General features: G+C 42.2%; 1 protein-coding gene across 8 annotated transcripts in view; it reads left to right on the forward strand.

Moving 5' to 3' along the window:
- grp (serine/threonine-protein kinase grp) overlaps positions 1–17,192 on the forward strand; it is a 202,113-nt gene that overhangs the window by 157,836 nt on the left and 27,085 nt on the right. The gene's annotated exons all lie outside the window — the stretch shown is intronic.

Below are 17,192 nucleotides of genomic sequence, written 5' to 3' on the forward strand. Positions count from 1 at the left end.
GGGGTTTTTGTCGTACTAGTACGCATAAATTCTAGCGGCCTCAAATCTCGCAGGAAAAGGCTGATAAGCCTAGATGTGAGAGAATGGGTCTGTGTGGTGGGTGTGCGCAGTAGGAAAAAAATCTGGGACCCAGTGGTGCATTGTGGGAATGCCATCATAGTACACAATTTCCACCGTGCCCTGCGGTAAGAAGTTCCTCACTCCTCGGCGAATTGGGACACTTTTGTTCCCCAGTGACAGTTCTAATACAGATGGAAGTGACAGTGAAGATGAGTTTCAAGGTTCTGGTGAGGTTTTGACCGAAACTAATGACCATAATATGGGTAATAGTGAGGAAAACCCAGACAACCCACAGCCTTCCACCTCTGGTGCTGGGCCGTCGTTCAATTGTACCAGAATCAAAGAGGAAACTCCTATTTTCCAAAATCCCAGACTCAGATGTGAGCATTGGTGATGATAATGATAGTGATTATGAACTACAAGCTCTTCAAACTTGTTCCAAGAATGGAGGAGGAGGAGGAGGCAGAGGAGGAGGAGGCAGAGGAGGAGGAGGCAAGAGGAGGAGGAGGCAAGAGGAGGAGGAGGCAGAGGAGGAGGAGGAGGAGGAGGAAGAGGAGGAGGAGGAGGAGGAGGAGGAAGAAGAGGAGGAGGAGGAAGAGGAGGAGGAGGAGGAAGAGGAGGAGGAGGAGGAAGAGGAGGAGGAGGAGGAGGAGGAGGAGGAAGAAGAAGAATACGTAATGATAACAATAATACATAATAATAATACATAATAATAATAATGCATAATAATAATAATACATAATAATAATAATAGGTAATAGGAGAAAAAGAGAGAAGTTAAGAGAGTGGTGAAGCAATGTAAAAAGAGAGCAAATGAGAGAGTGGGTGAGATGTTATCAACAAATTTTGTTGAAAATAAGAAAAAGTTTTGGAGTGAGATTAACAAGTTAAGAAAGCCTAGAGAACAAATGGATTTGTCAGTTAAAAATAGGAGAGGAGAGTTATTAAATGGAGAGTTAGAGGTATTGGGAAGATGGAAGGAATATTTTGAGGAATTGTTAAATGTTGATGAAGATAGGGAAGCTGTGATTTCGTGTATAGGGCAAGGAGGAATAACATCTTGTAGGAGTGAGGAAGAGCCAGTTGTGAGTGTGGGGGAAGTTCGTGAGGCAGTAGGCAAAATGAAAGGGGGTAAGGCAGCCGGGATTGATGGGATAAAGATAGAAATGTTAAAAGCAGGTGGGGATATAGTTTTGGAGTGGTTGGTGCAATTATTTAATAAATGTATGGAAGAGGGTAAGGTACCTAGGGATTGGCAGAGAGCATGCATAGTTCCTTTGTATAAAGGCAAAGGGGATAAAAGAGAGTGCAAAAATTATAGGGGGATAAGTCTGTTGAGTGTACCTGGTAAAGTGTATGGTAGAGTTATAATTGAAAGAATTAAGAGTAAGACGGAGAATAGGATAGCAGATGAACAAGGAGGCTTTAGGAAAGGTAGGGGGTGTGTGGACCAGGTGTTTACAGTGAAACATATAAGTGAACAGTATTTAGATAAGGCTAAAGAGGTCTTTGTGGCATTTATGGATTTGGAAAAGGCATATGACAGGGTGGATAGGGGGGCAATGTGGCAGATGTTGCAAGTGTATGGTGTAGGAGGTAGGTTACTGAAAGCAGTGAAGAGTTTTTACGAGGATAGTGAGGCTCAAGTTAGAGTATGTAGGAAAGAAGGAAATTTTTTCCCAGTAAAGGTAGGCCTTAGACAAGGATGTGTGATGTCACCGTGGTTGTTTAATATATTTATAGATGGGGTTGTAAGAGAAGTAAATGCGAGGGTCTTGGCAAGAGGCGTGGAGTTAAAAGACAAAGAATCACACACAAAGTGGGAGTTGTCACAGCTGCTCTTTGCTGATGACACTGTGCTCTTGGGAGATTCTGAAGAGAAGTTGCAGAGATTGGTGGATGAATTTGGTAGGGTGTGCAAAAGAAGAAAATTAAAGGTGAATACAGGAAAGAGTAAGGTTATGAGGATAACAAAAAGATTAGGTGATGAAAGATTGAATATCAGATTGGAGGGAGAGAGTATGGAGGAGGTGAATGTATTCAGATATTTGGGAGTGGACGTGTCAGCGGATGGGTCTATGAAAGATGAGGTGAATCATAGAATTGATGAGGGAAAAAGAGTGAGTGGTGCACTTAGGAGTCTGTGGAGACAAAGAACTTTGTCCTTGGAGGCAAAGAGGGGAATGTATGAGAGTATAGTTTTACCAACGCTCTTATATGGGTGTGAAGCGTGGGTGATGAATGTTGCAGCGAGGAGAAGGCTGGAGGCAGTGGAGATGTCATGTCTGAGGGCAATGTGTGGTGTGAATATAATGCAGAGAATTCGTAGTTTGGAAGTTAGGAGGAGGTGCGGGATTACCAAAACTGTTGTCCAGAGGGCTGAGGAAGGGTTGTTGAGGTGGTTCGGACATGTAGAGAGAATGGAGCGAAACAGAATGACTTCAAGAGTGTATCAGTCTGTAGTGGAAGGAAGGCGGGGTAGGGGTCGGCCTAGGAAGGGTTGGAGGGAGGGGGTAAAGGAGGTTTTGTGTGCGAGGGGCTTGGACTTCCAGCAGGCATGCGTGAGCGTGTTTGATAGGAGTGAATGGAGACAAATGGTTTTTAATACTTGACGTGCTGTTGGAGTGTGAGCAAAGTAACATTTATGAAGGGATTCAGGGAAACCGGCAGGCCGGACTTGAGTCCTGGAGATGGGAAGTACAGTGCCTGCACTCTGAAGGAGGGGTGTTAATGTTGCAGTTTAAAAACTGTAGTGTAAAGCACCCTTCTGGCAAGACAGTGATGGAGTGAATGATGGTGAAAGTTTTTCTTTTTCGGGCCACCCTGCCTTGGTGGGAATCGGCCGGTGTGATAATAAAAAAAAAAAAAAAAAAAAAAAATAATAATAATATGTAATAATAAATGTTCACCCATGACAGTAACAAGATAAGGGGAGATAACATCTGATAAGTGCTGACATTTGATGAGGGTAAATGAGGGTAGAGCTGATGCCAAAAGATGAGATGAACATCGCCCTCCCTTTGTTTTTGCTGGTATACTAACATTTCTGTCTGTCTATTTGCCTGTCTGTCAAGCTCCCTGTCTATCCATCTAGCTCTCTGTCTCAGAGAGCCACAAGACTGCGTCATCACTTTTACTCACATCTTCAAGCAGAGTATAGCACTTTGTCTGTGTTTCTTGGGTTATCCTAGGTAATTTATACTATGTATACTTGTATTTATGTGTACCTGTGAGACAGAGATAGACAGACAGATAGAATGAGGGAGAAAGATAATTAGATAAAATGGAGGAGGGGAAGCAGCATCCGACCCCATTGTTTTGACAGGCCGGAGGGGGAAAGAGTAATGAGCCAATATGTCACTTTGACAGCTGCCGACTCCTTGTAATTTACACTATGGACGAGGAGGAGGAAGAGTAGGGGGAAGAGGAAGAAGAGGAGGAGGAGGAAGAGGAGGAGGAGGAAGAGGAGGAGGAGGAAGAGGAAGAGTAGGAGGAAGAGGAAGAGTAGGAGGAAGAGGAATAAGAGGAAGAGGAATAGTAGGAGGAAGATTAGGGGGAAGAGGAGGAAGAGGAAGAAGAGGAGGAAGAGGAAGAAGAGGAGGAGGAGGAAGAGGAGGAGGAGGAAGAGGAGGAGGAGGAAGAGGAAGAGTAGGAGGAAGAGGAAGAGTAGGAGGAAGAGGAAGAGTAGGAGGAAGAGGAAGAGTAGGAGGAAGAGGAAGAGGAGGAAGAGGAAGAGTATGAGGAAGAGTAGGGAGAAGAGGAGGAAGAGGAAGAAGAGGAGGAGGAGGGTGGAACACTAGTACACTGGTACTGGTACACTAACATTTCTGTCTGTCTATTTGTCTGTCTGTCAAGCTCCCTGTCTATCTGTCTATCCGTCTAGCTCTCTGTCTCAGAGAGCCACAAGACTGTGTCATCACTTTTACTCACATCTTCAAGCAGATTATAGCACTTTGTCTGGATTTCTTGGGTTATCCTAGGTAATTTATACTATGTATACTTGTATTTATGTGTACCTGTGAGACAGAGATAGACAGACAGATAGAAAGAGAGAGACAGATTGAAAGAGATAGAATGAGGGAGAAAGATAAAACACCATTGTGTATGACACCATGTTTCAGAGTTCCACAAGCTGCAGAACTAATAGGAATATGTTCAGTGACTGTATATTGGTATATATATTATAGAACAATAATAATAAACAATGTTTTGTATTGTTTGTTTTTGTGAACAAGTTTTGTAAACAATATATTGATAATTATGTTTGTGTGCTTATTGTGTTGTATACAACGAGTGTATATATGTACATTGCACCTTACTTTGGTCTCATAGGCCACATAAGTTATGTGAAAAAATAAAATAGTGAAAAAAACAACAAACCTTCAAATACAAGTAAACTAAAGTTTACCGGGTGAGCGGCAGTCGCCGCTGTTGCCATACGCGGCTCATTTTCTGCAAACTTCATGCATCCATATCTCCGTAAGTATTGATGGTAAATTTTTTTTGTTTATCCTATAATGTTTAGAAAAAAAAACTCTATTTTTTCATAAGAAAAAATAATTTTTTTTTTTTTTGAAATTTGGCCGACCCTGAGAACGAGTTTCGGAGAGGGCCTGTCGACCCTCAAAGGGTTAATCTGTTGCCGAGTAAAATATTTTGGATTTTTAGGTAATTCGCAACTCCATAATTTTAGTAGGTACAACTTATTCCAGCCAAAAATTAATTTTGAGTACAGTGGACCCTTGGTTATCGACTGTTCCTGTTATCGGCCAACTTGGTGATCGGCCGGTTTTTCGGCTTCCGGTGATTGGCCATTTCAGACGCGTCTGTCTGCTGGCGGGGGCTGCTTCCACGTCAGTTTGGCTGTTTCTCATTGCGTGAGGAAGCTTCTTCTCATACATCCAAACATTTTGCTGGTTTTCCATTGTTTTTTGTGAGTTTTTTCTAGTGCAATGGCAAAATGAGTAACCATGGCTCAAGAAAGTTCCTAGTCAAGTTCCTGTGGTAAAGGTGAGAAACACCATGGAATTTAAGCATGAAGTAATTGATAGAGTGGTATGCTGGTGCTGGAACTTGCCACGATGTACACGAAAAACAAATCAACAATTACATCCATCCTGGCAAAGACGGAACAAATCAAGGACGCTAATGTTGCGAAAGGAGTAACTTCTAACGAAACAAAGGTCACGAATAATGGAACAGATAGAATTGTTGTTGTTGTGGATTAAGGAAAAATAATTAGTGGGAGACAGTGTTGTGGAATCTTCATTTGTGAGAAGGCAAAGCAGTTACATAGGGATCTTCTACAGAAAACGCCTGAAATAAGTGTTGCTTGTAGTGAATTTAGGGCCAGCAAAGGCTCGTTTGATAAATGTGCAGCTGATTTTTTTTTTTTTTTGAACAAGTCGGCCGTCTCCCACCGAGGCAGGGTGACCCAGAAAAAAAATCCCCAAAAAGAAAATACTTTCATCATCATTAACACTTTCACCTCACTCACACATAACCACTGTTTTTGCAGAGGTGCCCAGAATACAACAGTTTAGAAGTATACAGTGGTCCCTCGTTTTTCGTAATTAATCCGTTCCTGGAGGAGCTACTATAAATGAAATTTATGATTTGCGAATCAATTTTCCCCATAAGAAATAATGTAAATACAATTAATCCGTTCCTGACACCCAGAAGTATTAAAACAAAAATTTTTTTTACATGAAATATACACGTAGTACATAAACAATACAATGGGAAATGATGAATGAAACATTAACAGCATAACACCTTTATTGGAGATTCTTCTTAGTGTATGGGAGACTGAAGGAGGAGAGAGATTGGATTGTTTACAGTTTGGAAGGGGAATCCCCTTCCAGCAACACCTCAGGTACCAATTGCTTCTCTGGGGTTGCTTCTCTTCTCTGTTTCTTAATGCCACTAGGACCACCTTGAGAGTCACGCTAGTCCTGTCTCGCAAAGTAACTGTGGAGAGAGCTCTGGTTCTGGCGTCTCTTTAACACTTCCCTAAAATGGCCCAAGACTTTGTCACTGTACATATTTCTCACCTTCTTTACCACAGGCTTGGCACTAGGAGCTTTCTTGCAAGCACTAAAATGAGTGGAATATTATGAAATATTTCATAGGAGCACTTGAGGGGACCTTCACTCACTGGTAAACAATGCCAGACTGGCTGGGTAGGGAGGCCGCCTTGGCTCACACCGTGCATACGCGTCCCGGACGAACTACTATTCGCGGGTCAGCCTATGAAAAGCGAGTCTATGTTTATACGAAAATACCCCTATGATTGGCGAAATTTACGATTGCCGAGAACTACGAAAAGCGAGGGACCACTATATGTATAAAAATACACTATGTATTCCTCCAAACTGCCAATATCCCAAACCCCTCCTTTATAGTGTAGGCATTGTACTTCCCATTTCCAGGACTCAAGTCCAGCTATATAAAAATAACCGGTTTCCCTGAATCCCTTCACTAAATGTTACCCTGCTCTCTCACCAACAGATGGTCAGGTCCCAAATACCATTCGTCTCCATTCACTCCTATCGAACACGCTCGTGCATGCCTGCTGGAAGTCCAAGCCCCTCGCCCACAAAACCTCCCTTACCTCTTCCTTCCAACCTTTTCGAGGACAACCCCTACCCCGCCTTCATTCCCCTACAGATTTATACGCTCTCCACATCATTCTACTTTGATCCGTTCTCTCTAAATGACCAAACCACCTCAACAACCCCTCTTCAGCCCTCTGACTAATACTTTTATTAACTCCACACCTTCTCCTAATTTCCACACTCTGAATTTTCTGCATAATATTTACACCACATATTGCCCTTAGACAGGACCTCTCCACTGCCTCGCTGCTGCATTCACAACCCAAGCTTCACACCCATATAAGAGTGTTGGTGCTACTGTACTTTAATACATTACCTTCTTTGCCTCCATAGATAACGTTTTTTGTCTCCACATATACCTCAACGCACCACTCACCTTTTATTCCTCATCAATTCTATGAAAAGTATGTACAGGAATTCATGGACTGTAAGGGCTGAAGGATTCCAATCTCAAGTGTTCAAATGTGATGACAGGCCTGTTTTGGAAGAAAATGCCAAACAGGGCTTACATCATGCAGGAGGAAAAGGCACTGCCAGGACACAAGCCTATGAAAAACAGGCTTACTCTTTTGTTGTGTGGTAATGCTAGTACGGCTTACAAAGTGAAGCCTTTACTGGTGTAACACTCAAAATCCCAGTGTTGAAGAAAAGCAGTGTCGTCAAGAATAGATTGTGTGTGATGTGTGATGTCACAAGGCAAGTTTTCAGTGTAGGTTAATGATGTGTTTGGCCTTAGTGTGAGAAAATACCTCATGGAAAAGAAATTGCCACTCAAATGCCTCCTGGTATCGGACAATGCTCCTGCACATCCTCCAGACTTGGAACACTTCAATTTTGTAAAAGTGAAGTTATTCCCTCCTAGCACCACTCTTCTCTTCCAGCGCATGAACCAGCAGGTCATTTCTAAAACTTGAAAAAACTCTATACCAAAGCAGGGTTTGAAAAGTGCTTTGAAATGACCTCAGACACTGTTGACCCTAAGAGAGTTCTGGAGGAATCACTTCAGTATCCTCAATTGCATAAGCTTTATAGGTTAGGCTTGGGAGGGAGTGACTTCCAGGACTTTGAAATCTGCTTGGAGAAAATTGTGGCCAGGTTGTGACCAAGAGAGGGATTTTGAAGGGTTTGAGGCTGACCCTGACCTTGCCGACCCTATGGAGAGTATTGTGGCACTGGGGAAGTCCCTGAGGTTGGAGGTGAGTGGCAAGGATGTGGAAGAGTTGGGGGAAGACCACAGGAAAGAGCTAACCACTGAAGAGATGCAAGACCTTCAACTCAAACAGCAACAGACTGCAGCTGAGGAACTTGTTTCAGAGGAGGAAGGAGTAGTGAAGGAGGTGCCTTCTTGAGAGATTAAAGGTGTGTGTGTGTGTGCAGTGTGGACCAGGGTGCAAGCTTTTATAGAGAAACACCACACTGACCAAGCTGAAACAAGCCATATCTGCAACATGTTCAGTGACAAAACCCTGTCTCACTTCAGGGAAATCTTAAGAGATGCCAGAAACAAACCTCTGTGGACAGATTTGTTGTAGGACAGGGTCCAGTGGCTCAAGCTGGTTCTCACACATACATACTCAATATTTTTGCAGAGGCGCCCAGATACAGCAGTTTAGAAGCTTATATAAAGATACAATATTAAAAGTGACCTGAAATAATATAATAAATTAATTAACCATATAGAATATATCAGGGCCCCAATTATATATATACCGTCCTATTACACATCCCTCCAAACTGCCAATATCCCAAACCCCTTCTTTAAAGTGCAGGTATTGTACTTCCCATTTTCAGAACTCAAGTCCAGCTCCCCCCCTCCCCCCAACAAGTCGTCTGTCTCCCACCGAGGCAGGGTGACCCCCCCAAAAAAAGAAAGAAAATCCCCAAAAAGAAAATACATTCATCATCATTCAACACTTTCACCACACTCACACATTATCACTGTTTTTGCAGAGGTGCTCAGAATACAACAGTTTAGAAGCATACACATATAAAGATACACAACATATCCCTCCAAACTACCAATATCCCAAACCCCTCCTTTAAAGTGCAGGCATTGTACTTCCCATTTCCAGGACTCAAGTCCAGCTATATAAAAATAACCAGTTTCCCTGAATCCCTTCACTAAATATTACCCTGCTCTCACTCCAACAGCTTGTCACGTAACAAAAACCATTCGTCTCCATTCCCTCCTTTCTAACACGCTCGTGCACTCTTGCTGGAAATCCAAGCCTCTCGCCCACAAAACCTTTACCCTTTCCCTCCAACCTTTTTGAGGATGACCCTTACTCTGCCTTCTTTCCCTTACAGATTTCTGTGCTCTCCTTGTCATTCTACTTTGATCCATTCTCTCTAAATGATCAGGCCACCTCAACAAACCCTCTCCAGCCCTCTGACTAATACTTCTATTAACTCCACACCTTCTCGTAATTTCCACACTTCGAATTCTCTCGAATTCTCTGCATAATATTTACACCACACATTGCCCTTAGACAGGACATCTCCACTGCGAAAAGATTATTCACATGTACCCAACAATATTGCTGGGCAATACTTATATAATACTTATGTGCTTATATAATTGTTTAAAAATATATTTTTTGTCAGGAACAGATTAATTGTATTTCCATTAACCCATAAACTGTCCAAACGTAGATCTACGTTTGCATGTGTAGCACTCCAAACGTAGAGCTACGTTCGATTTTACATCGTTTCTTGTGTAAAAAAAAAATGAAGATCTATGTTCGATTTTACATTGGACAGTTTGGATAGTTTAACCCTTTCAGGGTCCGTCCCATAGACCTACGGCTTCACGTTGTGTCCAAACCGTAGATCTATGCCAAAATTCTAACGCCGTCAAATTTAGCGCAGAAACGCTCATAGGCCTACATGTGTGAGAACGGGTCTGCGTGGTGGATGTGTGCCATAAACAAAAAATCTAGGCGCCCGCATTGGATTGTGGGAACTCCGGCTCGGTTACTCTTCTTCACAATGCCTCGTCGCAAGGCAGCTCTCACTCCAAGGAAAATTGGGACTCTGCTGTTCCTATCTGATAGTTCTGACAGTGATGGAAGTGGAAATGAAGAATTCTTTGGCTTTGATCAGTTAGTGACTGAAAGGAATGACCAGGATATCGATAATAGTGCAGAAAACCCTGACGATCCTCAACCTTCTACCTCTGGTGTGGGCACTCGTCAGTCACGGTCGGTTGTACCTCAACGCAAGAGAAAACTATTACTTTCGCGTGGCCAGGCCTCTGACTTCAGTAATGATGATAGTGACGTGGATTGTGATTTTATTGCTCTTGACGATCATTCGAGTAGTGATAGTGAGGAATCATATTCACCAGTGAAGCGTCAGTATGTACGCCGCTGCATTCACTTGGGTAGTGTACCCTATGCCGTGTCCAGGGGACGGAGTACATCCCGTGGCCCTACAACAGGTATATATAGTGAGGATGATGTGGGTACACTTGGCATTAATAGACCACAGGCATCAGTAGATGGTGGTAGTGGTGATTTTAGTGCCACGGCCATGCGTGACTCACCAGCCCAGGCAGGGACCCATGCTGCTGACTCCGCAGTTCAAGGACAAAGCGGAGCATCAGCCACCAGCCCACCACAACCACAATTACCCGCACAACCAACCTATGATGTCCAGTATCCACCAGCAAACCGTATCTGGGATTGGTAGCAAAATACCAATTTTGTTCCCAAGCCCCATAACTTCGATGTCTTTGAAAGTGGAATTCTACCAACTTGTCCCCTTGGAAACACTGCAAATGAACTGGAATTCTTTGAACTATTCTTTGACCAGCCCTTGATGGAAACTATTTTCAGGGAAAGTAATAAATATTTTGAGTACACCATGTCAAATACGATCATATCACCACAGTCAAGACTACACCGGTGGAGAGAGACAACTGTTGCAGAAATGTATTTGCTTTTTGCAACAATAATGCTTATACCTCATGTCTATAAGCATAATATAAAAGCATACTGGTCCACAGATCGGCTAATTTCTTCCCCGGTGTTCAGTGAAATCATCCCAGTGAACAGGTTTATCTTACTGTTACGTATGTTGCATTTCTCTGACAAAACCAGGTCTGACAGAAGTGACAGATTATACAAGATTAGAAATGTTTTTATGTATCTCAAACAAAAGTTCAGCATGTACTTCTATCCATTCAAGAATCTTGTAATTGATCAGTCTTTGATTTTGTTCAAAGGTAGGCTGTCATTCAAGCAGTATATACCAAGCAAGAGGAAAAGCTTTGGTATAAAACTGTTTGTACTCTGTGACTGTGACAGTGGCCTGGTATTGGATATTGTTGTATACACGGGAAGTAAAACATTGAAAGATACCAAGAGGTTAATGGGTATCTTGGGTGACGTAGTGAAAAGCATGATGGCACCTTGTCTTGGTAAGGGGCATACATTATATACCGATAACTGGTACATAAGCCCATTACTCAGTGATTTCTTGCGAGTGAACAAGACAGATGTGTGTGGCACAGTGCGTTCTAATTGTAAACGCATGCCCAGGCTCAACGCAGGTGCTCGTGGTGATGACGTGCAGGTGTTTACTGCCAATGACATCATGGCATTACGGTGGCATGACAAGCAAGATGTCACATTGTTGACAACCATTCACTGTAATGAAATGCAAGACAGTGGCAAAGTTGATAGTGACTAATGAACGTATTAGAAAACCAGTGACTGATTGATTATACACAAAACATGCGCTTGGTTGACAAATGAGACATGCAGATTGGCTTTGTTGATTGTGTTCATAAAAGATACAAGTGGTACATGAAACTTTTCTTCCATCTCGTGGACACTTCAATGCTCAATGCATATAATATGTACCAAATGAAGACTGGCAACAGACCACCATATAGTGAATTTTGTTTGTCTGTTGTCAGACAACTCATAATGAAGTACCAGTTAACAACACCTGCTATACAACAAGGTCCTCCAACTCCTCAGGATATACCCAAGCGTTTGAGGAGGGAAGGTGATCATTTCATAATACAGCTTCCTTCAACTCGGAAGAAATTTGCTCAGAGATGCATCGTCTGTGCACAAACAAAACGACGGCAACAAAGACGCAAAGACACTTGGTTTGTGTGTGAGGAATGTAAGGTACCTCTGTGCATGGTGCCTTGTTTCAAGGAGTTCCACAAGCTCCAGCAGTTCTAAAACCATGTCCAGTGGCTAAATATGTAAATATATGATAGAACATTACTATTATACAAGATTTGTGCATGTTTATTGTAATAAACAACAGTGGTAAACAATAATATGATTATAACTTTAGAGTATATGGAGAAAAAGAGAGAGGTTAAGAGAGTGGTGAATGAATGTAAAAAGAGAGCAAATGAGAGAGTGGGTGAGATGTTATCAACAAATTTTGTTGAAAATAAGAATGTTTTGGAGTGATATTAACAAGTTAAGGAAGCATAGAGAACAAATGGATTGGTCAGTTAAAAATAGGAGAGGAGAGTTATTAAATGGAGAGTTAGAGGTATTGGGAAGATGGAGGGAATATTTTGAGGAATTGCTAAATGTTGTTGAAGATAGGGAAGCTGTGATTTTGTGTATAGGGCAAGGAGGAATAACATCTTGTGGGAGTGAGGAAGAGCCAGTTGTGAGTGCGGGGGAAGTTCGTGAGGCAGTAGGTAAAATGAAAGGGGGTAAGGCAGCCAGGATTGATGGGATAAAGATAGAAATGTTAAAAGCAGGTGGGGATATAGTTTTGGAGTGGTTGGTGCAATTATTTAATAAATGTATGGAAGAGGGTAAGGTACCTAGGGATTGGCAGAGAGCATGCATAGTTCCTTTGTATAAAGGCAAAGGGGACAAAAGAGTGCAAAAATTATAGGGGAATAAGTAGGTAGTAGGTTGGTAGACAGCAACCACCCAGGGAAGTACGTACTACCGTCCTGCCAGATGACTGTGAAACAGAAACCTGTAACTGTTTTGCATGATGGTAGGATTGCTGGTCTCTTTTTCTGTCTCATAAACACGCTAGATAACAGGGATATCTTGCTACTCCTACTTACACTTTGGTCACACTTCACAGACACGCACATGCATATATATATATACATACATCTAGGTTTTTCTCCTTTTTCTAAATAGCTCTTGTTCTTCTTTATTTCTTCTATTGTCCATGGGGGAAGTGGAAAAGAATCTTTCCTCCGTAAGCCATGCGTGTCGTATGAGGCGACTAAAATGCCGGGAGCAATGGGCTAGTAACCCCTCCTCCTGTAGACATTTACTTATAAAGAGAAGAAGAAAAACTTTATAAAACTGGGATGCTTAAATGTGCGTGGATGTAGTGCGGATGACAAGAAACAGATGATTGCTGATGTTATGAATGAAAAGAAGTTGGATGTCCTGGCCCTAAGCGAAACAAAGCTGAAGGGGGTGGGGGAGTTTCAGTGGGGGGAAATAAATGGGATTAAATCTGGAGTATCTGAGAGAGTTAGAGCAAAGGAAGGGGTAGCAGTAATGTTGAATGATCAGTTATGGAAGGAGAAAAGAGAATATGAATGTGTAAATGCAAGAATTATGTGGATTAAAGTAAAGGTTGGATGTGAGAAGTGGGTCATAATAAGCGTGTATGCACCTGGAGAAGAGAGGAATGCAGAGGAGAGAGAGAGATTTTGGGAGATGTTAAGTGAATGTATAGGAGCCTTTGAACCAAGTGAGAGAGTAATTGTGCTAGGGGACCTGAATGCTAAAGTAGGAGAAACTTTTAGAGAGGGTGTGGTAGGTAAGTTTGGGGTGCCAGGTGTAAATGATAATGGGAGCCCTTTGATTGAACTTTGTATAGAAAGGGGTTTAGTTATAGGTAATACATATTTTAAGAAAAAGAGGATAAATAAGTATACAAGATATGATGTAGGGCGAAATGACAGTAGTTTGTTGGATTATGTATTGGTAGATAAAAGACTGTTGAGTAGACTTCAGGATGTACATGTTTATAGAGGGGCCACAGATATATCAGATCACTTTCTAGTTGTAGCTACACTGAGAGTAAAAGATAGATGGGATACAAGGAGAATAGAAGCATCAAGGAAGAGAGAGGTGAAGGTTTATAAACTAAAAGAGGAGGCAGTTAGGGTAAGATATAAACAGCTATTGGAAGATAGATGGGCTAATGAGAGCATAGGCAATGGGGTCGAAGAAGTATGGGGTAGGTTTAAAAATGTAGTGTTAGTGTTCAGCAGAAGTTTGTGGTTACAGGAAAGTGGGTGCGGGAGGGAAGAGGAGCGATTGGTGGAATGATGATGTAAAGAGAGTAGTAAGGGAGAAAAAGTTAGCATATGAGAAGTTTTTACTAAGTAGAAGTGATGCAAGGAGGGAAGAGTATATGGAGAAAAAGAGAGTGGTGAAGCAATGTAAAGAGAGAGCAAATGAGAGAGTGGGTGAGATGTTATCAACAAATTTTGTTGAAAATAAGAAAAAGTTTTGGAGTGAGATTAACAAGTTAAGGAAGCCTAGAGAACAAATGGATTTGTCAGTTAAAAATAGGAGAGGAGAGTTAGAGGTATTGGGAAGATGGAGGGAATATTTTGAGGAATTGTTGAATGTTGATGATAGGGAAGCTGTGATTTCGTGTATAGGGCAAGGAGGAATAACATCTTGTAGGAGTGAGGAAGAGCCAATTGTGAGTGTGGGGGGAAGTTCGTAAGGCAGTAGGTAAAATGAAAGGGGGTAAGGCAGCCGAGATTGATGGGATAAAGATAGAAATGTTAAAAGCAGGTGGGGATATAGTTTTGGAGTGGTTTGTGCAATTATTTAATAAATGTATGGAAAAGGGGTAAGGTACCTAGGGATTGGCAGAGAGCATGCATTGTTCCTTTGTATAAAGGCAAAGGGGACAAAAGAGTGCAAAAATTATAGGGGGATAAGTCTGTTGAGTATACCTGGTAAAGTGTATGGTAGTTATTATTGAAAGAACTAAGAGTAAGACAGAGAATAGGATAGCAGATGAACAAGGAGGCTTTAGGAAAGGTAGGGGGTGTGTGGACCAGGTGTTTACAGTGAAACATATAAGTGAACAGTATTTAGATAAGGCTAAAGAGGTCTTTGTGGCATTTATGGATTTGGAAAAGGCGTATGACAGGGTGGATATGGGGGCAATGTGGCAGATGTTGCAGGTGTATGGTGTAGGAGGTAGGTTACTGAAAGCAGTGAAGAGTTTTTATGAGGATAGTGGGGCTCTAGTTAGAGTATGTAGGAAAGAGGGAAATTATTTCCTAGTAAAAGTAGGCCTTAGACAAGGATGTGTGATGTCACCGTGGTTATTTAATATATTTATAGATGGGGTTGTAAGAGAAGTAAATGAGAGGGTCTTGGCAAGAGGCGTGGAGTTAAAAGATAAAGAATCACACATAAAGTGGGAGTTGTCACAGTTGCTCTTTGCTGATGACACTGTGCTCTTGGGAGATTCTGAAGAGAAGTTGCAGAGATTGGTGGATGAATTTGGTAGGGTGTGCAAAAGAAGAAAAAAGTGAATACAGGAAAGAGTAAGGTTATGAGGATAACAAAAAGATTAGGTGATGAAAGATTGGATATCAAATTGGAGGAAGAGTATGGAGGTGAATGTATTCAAATATTTGGGAGTGGACGTGTCAGCGGATGGGTCTACGGAAGATGAGGTGAATCATAGAATTGATGTGGGGAAAAGGGTGAGTGGTGCACTTAGGAGTCTGTGGAGACAAAGAACTTTGTCCTTGGAGGCAAAGAGGGGAATGTATGAGAGTATAGTTTTACCAACGCTCTTGTATGGGTGTGAAGCATGGGTGATGAATGTTGCAGCGAGGAGAAGGCTGGAGGCAGTGGAGATGTCATGTCTTAGGGCAATGTGTGGTGTGAATATAATGCAGAGAATTCGTAGTTTGGAAGTTAGGAAAAGGTGCGGGATTACCAAAACTGTTGTCCAGAGGGCTGAGGAAGGGTTGTTGAGGTGGTTCAGACATGTAGAGAGAATGAAGCAAAACAGAGTGACTTCAAGAGTGTATCAGTCTGTAGTGGAAGGAAGGCAGGGTAGGGGTCGGCCTGGGAAAAGTTGGAGGGAGGGGGTAAAGGAGGTTTTGTATGTGAGGGGCTTGGACTTCCAGCAGGCATGCATGAGCGTGTTTGATAGGAGTGAATGGAGACGAATGGTTTTTAATACTTGACGTGCTGTTGGAGTGTGAGCAAAGTAACATTTATGAAGGGGTTCAGGGAAACCGGCAGGCCAGACTTGAGTCCTGGAGATGGGAAGTACAGTGCCTGCACTCTGAAGGAGGGGTGTTAATGTTGCAGTTTAAAAACTGTAGTGTAAAGCACCCTTCTGGCAAGTCAGTGATGGAGTGAATGATGGTGAAAGTTTTTCTTTTTCGGGCCACCCTGCCTTGGTGGGAATCGGCCAGTGTGATAAAAAAAAAAAAAGTAAATCCCACGTTGTAATATTAATGGAGAAATTTTTTTGTTTATAATTTTACAGTTATAAAACCAACATTAACACCCCCTCCTAAGTGCAGACACTGTACTTCCCTTCTCCAGGACTCAAGTCTGGCCTGCCGGTTTCCCTGAACCCCTTCATAAATGTTACTTTGCTCACACTCCAACAGCACGCCAAGTATTAAAAATCATTAGTCTCCATTCACTCGTATCAAATACGCTTGTGCATGCTTGCTGGAAGTCCAAGCCCCTCGCACACAAAACCTCCTTTACCCCCTCCCTCCAACCTTTCCTAGGCTGACCCCTACCCCGCCTTCCCTCCGCTACAGATTTATACATTCTTGAAGTTGATCTATTTTGTTCCATTCTCTACATGTCTGAACCACCTCAACAACCCCTCCTCAGCCTCTGGATAATAGTTTTGGTAATCCTGCACCTCCTCCTAATTTCCAAACTACGAATTCTCTGCATTATATTCATACCACACATTGCCGTCAGACATGACATCTCCACTGCCTCCAACCTTCTCCTTGTTGCAACATTCATCACCCATGCTTCACACCCATATAAGAGTGTTGGTATAACTACATTCTCATTCTTTTCCCTCACTGCTTCCACGGACAAAAGTCTGTCTCCACAGACTCCTAAGTGCACCACTTGCCCTTTTTCCCTCAGCAATTCTGTGATTCACCTCATCCTTCATAGACCCATCTGCTGACACGTCCACTCCTAAATATCTGAATACGTTCACCTCCATACTCTCTCCCTCCAATCTGATATCCAGTCTTTTATCACCTAATCCTTTTGTTATCCTCATGACCTTACTCTTTCCTATATTCACTTTCAATTTTCTCCTTTTACATACCCTACCAAATTCATCCACCAACTTCTGGAACTTCTGTTCAGAATCTCTCAAAAGCAGTGTCATCAGCAAAGAGCAACTGCGACAACTCCTACTTTGTGTTTGATTCTGGATCTTTTAACTCCACACTTCTTGCCAAGACCCTCACATTCACTTCTCTTACAACCCCATCTTTAAATATATTGAACAACCACGGTG

This window comes from Cherax quadricarinatus, chromosome 49, assembly GCF_038502225.1.
Source record: "Cherax quadricarinatus isolate ZL_2023a chromosome 49, ASM3850222v1, whole genome shotgun sequence".
Taxonomy (NCBI): domain Eukaryota; kingdom Metazoa; phylum Arthropoda; class Malacostraca; order Decapoda; family Parastacidae; genus Cherax; species Cherax quadricarinatus.